The sequence below is a fragment of the Rhinolophus sinicus genome, chromosome 18 (genome assembly GCF_057876585.1).
Source record: "Rhinolophus sinicus isolate RSI-liver-muscle chromosome 18, RSI-T2T, whole genome shotgun sequence".
Lineage (NCBI taxonomy): Eukaryota > Metazoa > Chordata > Mammalia > Chiroptera > Rhinolophidae > Rhinolophus > Rhinolophus sinicus.
In genome coordinates, this window is record NC_142518.1 from 28,222,961 (window position 1) to 28,237,033 (window position 14,073).

Genomic DNA, 14,073 nt, shown 5'->3' on the forward strand with positions numbered 1-14,073 from the left:
GGTTTTCTTAATGAAAAGCTTTTCCAGTGACTTCTTGAAGTGAACTGGATCTCACACCTGTATATAGGTGTTTTTTTTTTTTTTTTCTGGATTCACTTGTAATATAGCGTGTGGATATTAGAAGAGACTGTGCCAGTTCCTGTGACTAGGAAAAAAATCCTCCAAAGGATCATAGTAACTAGAACTGAAAGAGAGGCTCTTTCATTCATACCCCACTGGAGCCAAGTGTTGTTCTGGGGAGGAAGTGACACATTTAACTTGGGTTTAGTTGGGTGAGAGACGTGTTTGAAGAAAAATTAAAGGTACACAGTGTTTTAAAATTGTAATTAACGTAGATAACCTTAACAGAGGCAGACTTGATTTTTTTTTTTTATAGCAAGTGAGGTTGACCCAGGTGAGAAAAAACGATGACTGAAGGCTGTGCTGTGCTACCAGGGCAGCAAAGGTCTGTGTGACAAAGTTGTCTTGAAACAGTTCACTCTGCCTGAGTCACTGTTATCTGCTAGCAGTTTCCTATAAAACCTTTTAGAGGGCCACAGGGCTATTTACATATATTTTGCATTATAGTTGCATATACCCCTCAGACCTTGAGTCTGGCAGTAGGCAATTTTCAAATTCGTTTTTTTCCCCCCAGTTGTTTTCCTTAAACTTGTTTCATTCCCTTTGCATGCCTTGGGGCCTGGGGTCTTTTCTCCAGAATGGAATGGCAAAGAGTGGGAGATTCGTCAGGTCATAAAGGTGGAAACAGACCAGGACTCCTTGCCCCAAAACTGTGGTCCCAGGGCCAGTCTGCAAGGCTGATCCACTAAGCCATTTATTAGGACGTCTCTTCTGCTCTTCTGCCAAACCAGATCTGTTTGTTTATGCTAACCAAGTTGAGGTGCTTTGGCCCCTGCTCCTAGAGACAGAACAAGCTCTGAGGGTAAAAAAAAAAAGCCACAAAAAAACCAAAACCAACCAAGTAAACAAAAAACCAGCCCTTAACATGAGCAAATCAGCTAGCCACAGGGTCATCCCCAGTTGTAGCAATTCATGAAGTTCAGGCTTGAAAGGGAGGTGAAAGGCAGGGGCTAAGCATGCCAGGCTGGAAGCCCTTCGAGGGGAAGATACAATTCTTATGCACAAAATACAAGTCTTATCAGTAGATGATTCATAAACCTTGATAAAATTGAATTTCAAACTTCTCTGATTTCTTTATAAATAATCTGTGCTTGTGTCCTGGGTTTCTTTCTCTCCACTGTCATGTATAGTCATTTTCCTCTGGCACTTCCCTCAGTTACCACCGCAGTCTGGATCCTCCCCACACCTCTTTGGCACTTAATAATTGAATGAATGAATCACCACTTACTGGGATTAGTGTGATATACTGTGAGCTGGATTCTCTCACTCAAAACCATTCCATGTGCCTCTGAGAAACCAGTCTTCTTAAAAACATGTTTCATGATGTCATTTTCCTGGTGAACATCCTGCAGTGGCTCCCTATTACCTATTTTCCTGGCTTCTCATCTCACTTTGACAGTTAGAGCTATGCCACTTAAAATGGCAGGCCCCACATGTTCTGGCCCCCTGCATACCTACTCCACTCCTGCTCACTCCGCTTCAACCACACTAGCCTTCTTCTTGTTTCAGACATTTACTGTCTCAGGTTGTTACCTCTGCTTAGAATACTCTTTCCCTAGCTATTCTTACACCTGGCTCCCTGACCTTGCACAGGTTGTTACCTCCTCAGCGAGGCCTTCCCTGTCCACCCTATTTAAAACTGCAATGCCATCCCTTGACTTATGCCCCTTTATTACTTCATTTTACTTGTTCTATTGATGTCTTCTCCAATGAGAATGTAAGCTCCATAAGAGCAGAGTTTTCGTTTCATTGCTGAATTGCCAACATTAAGATGGTGCCTGGTACATACTTAGGTGCTCAACTTTCCTTTTTTTAGTGGTGTTGTAAATAGTGTCTGCTCTATGGGTTGATTTATCACTCTGTTCTGATGGTGTCCCATTTATCAATATTTTCCTTTATGGTGGTGCTTTTGGTGCCATATTTTTAAAAATCCTACTGCCAAGGTCTCAGTAAGTATTTGTTGAATGAATGAATAAGTGAAGACCAGTTTCTCACATATTTTGCCTCAGATCAAGCTTAACCGTTAGACCCGTGCTTGTTAAACTTTGAAGAGGTTGTTAATAAAATACAGATTCTGACTCAGCAGGCCTGGGATTGGGCCCGAGATTCTGCATCTCTAACTAGTTCACAGGTGATGCTGCTTGTCCAGGGACCACGCTTTAATAGCAGGGCAATACATTGGTACATAGGTTGTGGCTTTATACCAGCCGTGTCTATTCAGGTGTGCTATGAGCCCCCATTCTGTGAAGCTTGATATATGTATTTATAAGATTGTAGTTTAGAATACTGATCACTATATCCTGTCAAGCTTTCATTCTGGGGACTCACAAGAGGAATTTCTTTCAGGACTTGGAAATAGGAGTAGTTGTGCTCCTCCTGGAAGTTGATTGAGTTTTTAATCTTCAGGATGTGTCACGTAACTGCTTGTGTTTTTCACTTTATGTTGGCTCCTAGGAAGCATATGGCCAGAATTGTGGTCCCCATAGGCTGTGTACAGTGCCTCATCATAGGTACTTTTGTATACTAGCATTTACCCTGGGGTTATCTTACATATTTTTTCTTCCATAATGTACCCTTTTCTGCCTTGCGTTTGATTTTCTGGTTTGCATTTATGTTTATAAGATTCAGAGATGAAAAAAATATGTGTGTACAGAGAGACAGAAAGAATCACTATATCCAGGTAATATATTCCTTCTTGGAAATACTCCAGGGAAGTAGCTTTAAGGATTTGTTAGGCAGATATCCTTGAGCAATGGGGTATTAAAGTCCCAAAAGATCACGCCATAGAAACTTGTATTGGGTCTATTCTGCTTTCCACGGATTGGCGGAAATGTAGCAGGGAAAAGGAAGTTAGAAAAAATAGTGACGGGATTAAGGGGAGGTCTAGGGACCACAGTTAAAATAACTGCCACTGGGTGACCTTGGACAATAATTCGACATCTTTAAGCCTCAATTTTCTCACTTGTGAAATGTATTAATAACAGCTTCCTCATTCACTTACTATATTTATTCACTCATTCGGTGAATGTCAGGTTTTTATGTGTGCCAGGCCCCTTGCTAGGTACCAGAATTTAGTAGTGAAGAAAAATCAATATAATTATGTTGTAAGTGCTCTGAAGGAAGTAAACAGGAACTAACTGGGGGCAGGACAAGGGGCGGGGGTCGCTGTGTGGCATAGGTTAGTAAGGAAGTCTTTGTGGGAGTGATTTCCTGGCTCACCACAGAAGCAGGAGAGTGAAGTGGCTGCATTAAGAGCAGACATTCCAGGCGGAGGGGACAACAAAGAGCAAGCCCCTGAGGTGGAAAACTCCTTGGAGATTTCAAAGAAATGGAAGGTGGCCAGCATGGTTGGAGCAGAGTGAGCCAGGGCTGGGGGATAGAGGAGTGCCAGGCCAGATAGGAGCCCTGAGGAGGGTGAAATCAGATCCTGCAGGGCCATGTCAGTCACAGTGAGTTTACCTTTGTTTCAGGTTTAAACAGGGCACTCTCTTCATCTTATTTACCTTTTAAAAGGATCCCCCTGGTTTTCCAAATAGAAAGTGAATTGAACAGTGTTAAGAATGGTCACAAGCGAGACTGGTTACAGGGGGTCTAAACCCCTTTTGTGCCAAGGACTTCTTTGTAAATCTGGTACCTCTTAATAACATTTTCGATGCATAAAGTCAAATCACATAGGCTTACAAAGGAAGCCAGTTATATTGGCGTTGAAATACCGAAATATTTTTAGAATGTGTGATGCAGTAGCATATGTGCTTCTGTATTAACACATTAAATAAAAAGATTTGGCAGCGGGCCTAAGGATTATGGTACTTTTGAAACAGTGATGGGGGTCATTGATATTTTGAGATATCTTCAACAACTGCAGTGTGATATGAATTCATCTGTGATTTCTATAGACGACAAGTGACAAGTACTGCTGTGGTTTGTAGTCTGCATTTGTAATGAAAGTAAGTGTGAAATTGTTTAAGATTTGAGAAAATATAAATGTGATTTTTATATTCCCAAAGGGGACTAGTCTGGAAGTTGCTGTGATGACTCACCCTAGATAACATGTCTGATATAGTACTTGGCGTATAGTAGCAGCTGCAAAATCAGTGTTATTCGTTTTGCATCTACTAACAGAAAATTAAAAGTGATTCTGAACATCACATAGAAAATTATGAGGACCCAGTACAAGGAATCCAGCTTCATGGATGATTAAAACAAAACAAAACAAAACTATTGCAAGACTGTTAATTGGGTCCTCAGCTCATTCCTAAGGCAGGTAGTCCGCAGCTGTAGAAGTGGGGATGCTTTGAGTTGCAAATAACAGAATGTTCATTAAAAGTGATCTAAATCATGGGAGCATTTATTACCTCACTTTATAAGGAGTGTAGAGCTAGGACATTCCAGGATTGGTTCAGCAACTCAGGAAAGTCATGAGAACCCAAGCTCTTTCCAACCCTTTTCTCTGCTATTCTCAGTGTGTGAGCTCTGTCAGTCTTCAGGATTGCAGGATGGCCGTTGCCATTCCAATCGTCGTGTTCCTAAGCAACTGAAGTACAAAGGGAGGATCTGAGGCTTTTTTTTTTAATCATATGGAACAGTCTATCCTTGAATAATTTCCCTTTTGCCTTATTACCCAGCACTTGGTCACTGGCCACTTCTGGTTTTGGAGGAGGCTGGGAAGGTTAAGTGTCCTTCCTTTCTAACCTTTATCATTGGACGGAGGTCCTGACAAGAAAGAAGAAAGGAGACAGGGATGGCTCTTAGGTGGTTACCTAAGTGTCTGCCCCTTGGCGAGGCCTGTCTTGTGACCTCCCAGTTCCTTGGCTATTGTGAATAGTGCTGCAAAGAACATGGGGATGCAGATATCTCTTTGAGATCCTGTTTTCATTTCCTTCAAATAAATACGCAGAAGTGAGTATTATTGTTATTTCTATTTTTAATTTTTTGAGGAATATCCATACTGTTTTCCATAGTACCTGCACCAATTTATATTTCCACCAACAGTGCACAAGGGTTCCCTTTTCTCCACATCCTGGCCAACACGTTTTGTATCTTGTCGTTTTAATTATAGCTATTCTAATAGGTGTGAGGTGATATCATTGTGGTTTTGATTTTCATTTCCCTGGTTAGTGATGATTAGTGATGTTGAGCATCTTTTCATGTACCTGTTGGCCATCTGTATGTTTTCTTTGGAAAAATGTCTATGTAGTTCCTCTGCCCGTTTTTTTTTAAACAAGAGTTTGGGTTTTTTAATATATGTGTGTGTGTATATACACACACCCATATATATACACACACACACACATACACACACACACACACACACACACACACACATATAGGTATATTATTGGGGAATATTGGGGAACTGTGTGTTTCTCCAGGCCCCATCGGTCTTTGTCCTTCAATCTAGTTGTGGAGGGCGCAGCTCAGCTCCAAGTCTAGTCGCCGTTTTCATTCTTTAGTTGCAGGGGGTGCAGCCCACCATCCCATGTGGGAATTGAACTGGCAACCTTGTTGTTGAGAGCTCACTCTTTAACCATCTGAGCTATCCGCCGCCCGTCTGCCCATTTTTTTAACTGAGTTGTTTGTTTTTTTGCTATTGAGTTATGAGGTCTGACGATCAAGTTCACGAACTCATCCTAGAAAAAGTGCCACATACCTCATTGCTGAATATCACTACAGTCACCTTCGAAGTACCCCCCTTGGGAAGCTGTGCACCGATGCCAGCACCTAGTCCACCCTTCAAAGCAATTTTGGAACTCTTTTTCTGGAATGGCCTTCAGAGCTGTCATCATATTACTCTTGATATCCTGAATGCCTTCCAAATGTCTTCCTTTCAATACTTCCTTTATCTTCGGGTAAAGAAAGAAGTCATTGGGGGCCAGATCAGGTGAGTAGGGAGGGTGTTCCAATACAGTTATTTGTTTACTGGCTAAAAACTCCCTCACAGACAGTGTCGTGTGAGCTGGTGCATTGTCGTGATGCAAGAGCCATGAATTAATTGTCGAAAAGTTCAGGTCGTCTATTTCACGCAGCCTTTTCAGCACTTCCAAATAGTAAACTTGGTTAACTGTTTGTCCAGTTGGTACAAATTCATAAAAAATAATCCCTCTGATATCAAAAACGATTAGCAACATTGTTGCAACAAGTTCGCAAACTTAATTGTTAGACCTGGTAAACGAGTTCTTTATATATTTTGGATATTAACTCGTTATCTGAAGCATGGTTTGCGAATATTTTCTCCTATTCTGTAGGTTGCTTTTTCTTTTTTATTGAGTATTTTTTCTTTCTCTTTTTAAATTAAATTTATTGGGGTAATATTGGCTAATAAAATTATATAGGTTTCAAGTGTACAATTCTATAATACATCATCTATATATTGCATTGTGCGCTTATCAGCCAGAGTCAGTCCTCCTTCTGTCACCATGTTTGACCCTCTTTAGTCTTTTCTACCTTCCTCCTGCCCCCTTTCCCTCTAGTAACCCCTAAACTGTTGCCTGTGTCTATGAGTTTTTATTTGTCTTGTTCTTTTGTCAGTTTTATATCCCACATATGAGTGAAATCATATGGTTCTCAACTTTTTCTGTCTGTCTTATTTTGGTTAGCATGATAATCTCAAGATCCATCCAGGTTGTCACAAATGGCAGTATTTCATTTTATGGCAGAATAGTATTCCATTGTGTGTATATACCACATCTTCTTTATCCATTCATCTGTTGAAGGACACTTCGGTTTCCATGTCTTGGCTACCGTAAATAAAGCTGCAATGAACACAGGGGTTCATATATCTTTACAGATATACGTTTTCAGATTTTTTTGGCCAGATACCCAGAAGAGGGATTGCTGGGTCATATGGCAGTTTTATTTTCAATTTTTTGTCCTGACTCTGGGTGATGAACACACAATGGGATTTATAGATGATGTAATACATAATTGTACACCTGAAATCTATGTAATTTTACTAACAATTGTCACCTCAATAAATTTAATATAAAATAAATAAATAAATAAATAAATAAAATAAAATAAAATAAAATATTTTCAATTTTTTGAGGAACCTCCACACTTTTCCATAGTGGCTGCACCAATTTACATTCCCACCAGCAGTGTGTGAGGGTGTCTTTTCCCCTACAACTTGTCTAGCACTTGTTATTTCTTTCTTGCTGATAATAGCCATTGTAACAGGTGTGAGGTAGTATCTCATTGTGGTTTTGATTTGCATTTTCCTAATAGGTAGCCTTTTCATTTTGTTGATTGGTTTGCTGTGCAAAAGTTTCTCGGTTTGATGTGGTCCCACTTATTGATTTGCTTTTTGTTGCTTGTGCTTTTGGTGTCATGTCCTGGAAATTGTTGCTAAGACCAATGTCAAGGAGCTTTGCCCCTATGTTTTCTCTATGTTTTACAGTTTCAGGTCTTATGTTTAAGACTGTAATCCATTTTGAGTTAATTTTTGTGAGTGATGTAAGCTAAGGGTCCAGTTTCATTCTTCTGCATGTGTATCCAGTTCTCCCATTACTATTTATTGAAGAGACTATCCTTTCTCTATTGAGTACTCTTGGCTCCCTTGTCCGATATTAGTTGACTATAGAAACTGGGGTTTATTTTTGGCCTCTTGATTTTGTTCCATTTTTTATATATCTTTTTTAATGCCAGTACCACACTGCTTTGATTACTATAACTTTGTAATATATTTTGCAATCAGGAAGTGTGATTCCTCCAGCTTTGCTCTTCTTTTTCAAGGTTGCTTTGGCTATTAGGGGTCTTTTGTAGTTCTATGTGAACTTTAGGATTATTTTTTCTAGTACTATGTTGAGTAGGAGTGGTGAATGTGGGCACTTGTTCCAGATCTTAGAGGAACGGCATTCAACCTTTTATTATTGAGTATGATGTTAGCTCTGGACTTGTATATGGCCTTTATTATGTTGAGATATGTTCTGTCTATACCCAACTTGGTGAGAATTTTTATCATAAAGCGATGATGAATTTTCTCAAGTGCTTTTTCTGCATCTATGAACATATTATTTTTAGCTTTCATTCTATTAATGTGTATCATATTCACTGATTTGCATATGTTGAACCATCCACGCATCCCAGGGATGAATCCCACTTGATCATGTTGTATGATCCCTTTTAATGTGTTGTTGAATTTTGTTTGCTAGTATTTTGTTGCAATTTTTTGATCTATATTTATCAGGTATATTGGGCTGTAGTTTTCTTTTCTTGTAATGTCCTTATCTGGCTTTGGTATCAGGGCAATGCTGGTTTCATAAAATGAGTTTGGAAGTGTTCTCTCCTTTCAGTGTTCTGGACGAGTTTGAGGAGTATTGGTATTAATTCTTCTTTAAGTGTTTGAATTCACCAGAAACCATCTGGTTCTGGCTTTTTTTTTGGGGGGGGGGAGAGTTTTTGATTACTGATTCAATCTCCTTACTTGCTATGGGTCTGTTCAGATTTTGTATTTCTTCATGCTTCGATCTTGGTAGATTGTATGTTTCTAGGAATTCTAGCATCCATTTCTTCTAGGTTGTACAGTTTGTTGGTGTATAATTATTCATAGGAGTCTCTTAAGACCCTCTGTATTTCTGTGCTGTTAGTTGTAATGTCTCCACTTTCGTGTGTGTTTTTATTTACTTGAGTCTTCTTTTTTTCCTTAGTCTACCTAAAGGTTTGTCAATTTTTGTTTATCTTTTCAAAGAACCAATTCTTAGTTTCATTGATCTTTTCTATTGTATTCCAAGTCTCTATTTCATTTATTTCTGTTCTAATGTTTATTATTTTCGTCTGCTAACTTGGGGCTCAGTTTTTTTCTTCCTTTTTCTAGTTCCTGGAGGTGTAATGTTAGGTTATTTAAGATTTTTCTTTGTTTTTCTTAAAAATTATTACTGTCATCAAACAAGGTAAAACAATAAGAGGATACCAAAAGATATAGCTTGCTTTCTTGCTTAATGTATCTTGGGCGTCTTTGCACATTATTGCATAGAGAGATGTGTCATTCTTTATACTGGTTTGATTTAATGGCTATATGTCGTGCGGGAGACCCTGCTCGCTGCGCCATTTGTCGTGCGCGGAGGCCTGCTCGCCGCGCCATTTTTTAGGCGGGGCGGCCTGCGGGGTCTCTGCTCCCGCTCCCCACACAAGAACGCAGGATATGGTGAGGCCAAAAAGGAACACCCACGGAGCCATAGGTAGGGGAGTCATACCACTATGATCTCACTGGAAGCTGGGTTCACCGAACGCGCGACCTGCCCTCAGCCTTTCCGCCAACTGACCTACCGACGACTCCCCTCCACTCTCTTCGACTCTGTTCCTCTCCTCTCTTCCGCTCTCCTCGGCTCTGCTCGGCTCTTCAGCAATCCTCGGCAATCCTCAGCAATCCTCGGTAGCCGCAGCAGTTATACCAGCGGCCAATTGGCTAACCGGCCACAGCCAACAGCCAATCAGCCACAGCTGAGCCAGCACCTTTCCACATGAGGCCGAAAGCCTGTAAACTACTCTCTGGGGCTCTGTCCCCACACTATACAATAACTTAATCATTATTGATGGACATTAAGTTGATTCAAGTTTTTTTTCTTTCTATCAAAACCAGTGCTGTACTTTAGGAATAGAGACAGTGGAAATGTAATGTGCGATGTCAGAGGGATAGTGGATGGGGGGAGGGGGGTCACACAGTGTGAGGGATATAAATGATAAACATCTAAGTATTACTTTGTCTTGTGCACCTGGAACTAATATAAATAAATAAATAAATAAAACCCAAAAAAACCCCAGTGCTGTAAAAGATACACACATATACATAAAATATGCATCTATACATATATAATATTTAAACGTAGTATGTACATACCCACATACATATATCTTTCTGTATATGTATGTTTGCCTTCTGTTGCAAGTGTACATGTAGTATACATTTTTATAACAATTGATGAGTCAAAGTGTACAGATATTTTTAAGTTGGTACAGATTACCAAACTGCTTTCCAAAAAGGTTGTGTCAATTTCTGTTCCCTTTACCAGTGTTTGGGGGTGCCTGTCTTCCCACATTATTTTCTGCACTGGGTTTCATCAGACTTTTTAATGTATGACAAACTGATGGGTAGGAAATGAGGATAGAAGTTTCTAGGGTAGAAAATGAATCCCCTTATTGTGGGGATTCAACACTCACTAATCAAAATGCAGGTGTTGGATTGCACTCAGTCTGGATTTGAGTGCTCCCTATTTTGTAAGCAGCTGTGTGTGTGCACTGCATAAGGAAACCCTTAAGTTTGGCTTGAAATGACGGTAGATTGGGGAAGCTGGATTTTTTTGTAGGCCAAGTCCAAGTTCAGTTCCTACTAATTGTACACCTGCCAGAAAGTGGGGTACTTCTGTAGGCTACAGCTTAGATCCTTTGTTCCTCTTGATATAGAGCTCTGTGATTGGTAAAAGGCTATAAGAGCTGACACTGCTTGTGCACACTGTTGTAAGCACTTTACATGTACTGTCATTCATGCTACCAGCGATCGTATGACATACTCGTAGGTGCCATTACTATTGCCATCATACCCAGTGAGGGAACTGAGGCACGGAGAGGTTGCAGAACTTGTTCCGAGTTACACAGCTAGCCAGTGGCAGAGACAGGGGTCCCATTTCCCACAGGCTGGTTGCCAAATCTGTGCTTTCAGTTAGTGCTCCTCACACTTTCATGTGCACAAAAATCTCCTGGGGATCTTGTTAAAAACCAGGTTTTGATTCAGCAAGTCTAGGGTGAATCCCAAGATTCTGCATCTCTAGCATACCCCCAGATGATGCTACTGCTGCTGGTTCATTGAGCAGATTTGAGTACACAACTCTGAATAACTATTTCTTTTAATCTTATGGGATTGCCTACCAACATATTTGATGTATTCCCATGAAACTTCATGATTTTCATCATTTGTCCTTTGTACTGAAGATGACCTCTTCCACAAAGGCAAGAATATCAGCTCTCCAGTTTGGAGTTTATGCTGAAGGAAACAGTCACTGCCTGGCACACCTCCTTCAGGATTAAGGACTCTTCACATCTATGAGTGAATGTGTGGATTTCTGTTTTCTGATAAATGTAATTTTGCACTCTAGACAGATGGTGTCTTAGAAGTTCTTTAAAGGCCCAAATAGATGTTCCAGCAGTGTTAAGTTATTTCATAATGGTAAAAGAAGAGGCACTTGATTACACATTCCCAGATCAGATAGAAGATATGATCTTGAGGTTCATGGAACCATTCTCACTTTAAAATCATCGAATTACATTTGCCTGTGTGACATAAAGTAGTGCTGCCTACAACTCTGAATTAGTTTAAATTGAACATACTTAGACATTTTCCTTTTTATTATTATTTTTATTTTTTTCTGATGCAGTGATTTAACAACTCTGCTCAAAATAACCCAGATTTCCTTAGGTATAATTTATGTAGACCTTTTCATTTGTTTACATACTCTCCACTAAAACCTAAACTTATTTCTATTGTAATTATTTGAAGAGAGCATGGTTTTGTAATTTTCTTATTACTGAATAAATGGGGAAATAAGCATAGTAAAAATTCTTTTAAATGTACTGAATTATTTACTTTGCCAATAATTCCACCTGTCAGTGTTCTACGAGGAGGTTGTTTTAATGGACTTTCACTATTTTTATTGACCTGAATGTGAAAATGATAGATGGTATTAACTTCTTATTAATTTGGCTAATTTCATTTTTGCTGGTTAATTTAATGAGTGATGTTTGTCATGTGAGTGGCTCTTACACAATACACAGTAGATTTGCTCCATGTGGCAGAGTCGTCTTTTAATATCCCCATGTGGTGATGGTCCTTTGGTAAATTGGCCGACAGTCCATGATGTGTGCAACTAAGTGTTTCTCTTCATGATTCATTTTCTAATTGATCTCTGACCTACATTCATTAATTAAATACAATGCCTTGGATGTTTGGTTTGTCTCAAGGAAAAATACGTTGTTCTCATGCATTTTAGATATAGATATACATATATAAACACTACTTGTCTTTTCCTAATTGTTTTCTTTATGGATTTAGTTTTAGGGAAACCTACCAAGTTAACAGACTGATTGTTCTTGGGGTGCTAGCCACTTGGACCAACTGAATTTTCAAGAAGTCATTTGATCCATTCTTTCTTTTAGCAAGCTGAACAAAGAAGTGGTATGTATAAGATCAGATTTCCTTTTCTGAATAGCTTTACCCATTCAACAACCCAGACAAATGAATGACTTTGATGTGGTGAAGTGTGAGTATTGCTACCTGGGTTATAAGGAAGCTGTTTCCCACATGAGAGACAGTTTTACAGACTTCACGGGTGAGAACATCATCTAAATGAGAGGTGGCAAAACAAATATTGGCCATAGCATTATGAGCAGTTAGCTGTTACTGTGCCCATCTGCTGGCTCCATTGCTTTGCAGGGGATGAATTCCCGGTGCTCAGTGGTGTGTTGAAATTTGGTGTCCATGGCAACCAAAGCATCACGAATCTCAAAGCAAGCACTGTGGGGACCAGCTGAATCTCCACTACTATTAGGTTGGTGCAAAAGTAATTGCAGTTTAAAAGGTTAAAAAAAATTCCAAAAACCGCAATTACTTTGGCACCCACCTAACACAATGACTTTAGGAGGGTGCCACATTCTGAACAGATTTTACAGCTGTCTAAAGCTGAGAGATCCAGTACTCAACCAGAAAGGAAGTACTGTCCTCATGCACGTTTCAGTAAGATAATATTGCTATTTGAAGTGTTTTCTCCTTTCCTGGTGAGGCAAAGAAAACTGCATGTATCACAGATTGCAACTGTGGAAATAGGTTGGACTCTCTCAATGAAGGCATTGAAACATCTGGGGTTAAGTACAGAGTTTTTGGAGTCAGATAGCCTTGGGGTTGAATCCTGGCTCCACCACAGTAGCTGGTTGACCTTAACCAAGTTACTCAGCATTGTTGAAGTTTAATTTCCTCATCTGCAAAATGTAATACAAGCAGCACCCACCTCCTTGGTGTGTTATGAAGATCCACTGAGAGTGTACATGTCATGTGCTTAGCAGAGGTCTGCTAGGCATACAGTAAAGACTGTATAAGTTAGCCATTGTTTTATCAGTAGTTTGAGTATTGTTGTCATTAATGTAAAGTGAGAGTGTGCATTGATTAAATAAAATAGGTCTGCTTTTCAGACATTCAGCCGGTCTAATATTCCCTGTGGTGGTATTCACAGCTGCTCTGTCCCTGATCTCAATAGCAGAGCTTTGAGGTCTTCACACAGAGGCCAGAAAGGGCTGGAGGGAAATATCCTCTGCTCTGCCATGCAGGAGATTAAACTGAGCTGCTCAGAGATTATGTGTCAAAGTAAATTGAGTGGCTGGTCATCACCCCTGCACACTAACCTGTGTGAGTTACCCTGTGCGCTTTGCTTCCTTCAGGGAAAGGGTTGTTCTTTTCTCTTTAAAATTTCAGGCCCTTGGCTGACTTAATCTAGGAATTAGCTTTCTTGTGTCTCTGTTTTGTACTCCTCAGAGTAAATCACCTAATTGACTTTAAGCGACTGTAAATTCCTACGAAGGTGATGTTGGAATGTTTGATTCTTGCTCAGTTCCCCCAGATTCTGAGCAGCACGTTCAGGGAGCTCTTTCTTGCTCTGAAGTTCTCTTTGCTTCTAAAGATCATCTGATTGCATGGCAGTAATTCAGAATTTCAAACGAATTTCAATAGTTGTGTGTCTGGTGAAGTGACAACTTCAAATGAGTTTTTCCTCAGCAAATGTTCCAGACCATGTACATTTGGTAGCTTGTTTCAGAAAAGCATTCATGCAGTAAAGGACTCTATCAAGTGTTTCTTCAGCTTCTGGGCCCAGGAATTATGTTTTTATTGCATTAGTGCACTTTTCTATTTGCATTTCAAGACTCTATGGTATAGACTTCCTGTCAATTTTAGAAACGTAGAATCTGCATTTTACT

General features: G+C 39.8%; 1 protein-coding gene across 1 annotated transcript in view; it reads left to right on the forward strand.

The window, feature by feature from the left end:
• The window catches only part of LANCL3 (LanC like family member 3), a 93,186-nt gene that overhangs the window by 1,761 nt on the left and 77,352 nt on the right, over positions 1–14,073 (forward strand). The window lies entirely within an intron of this gene.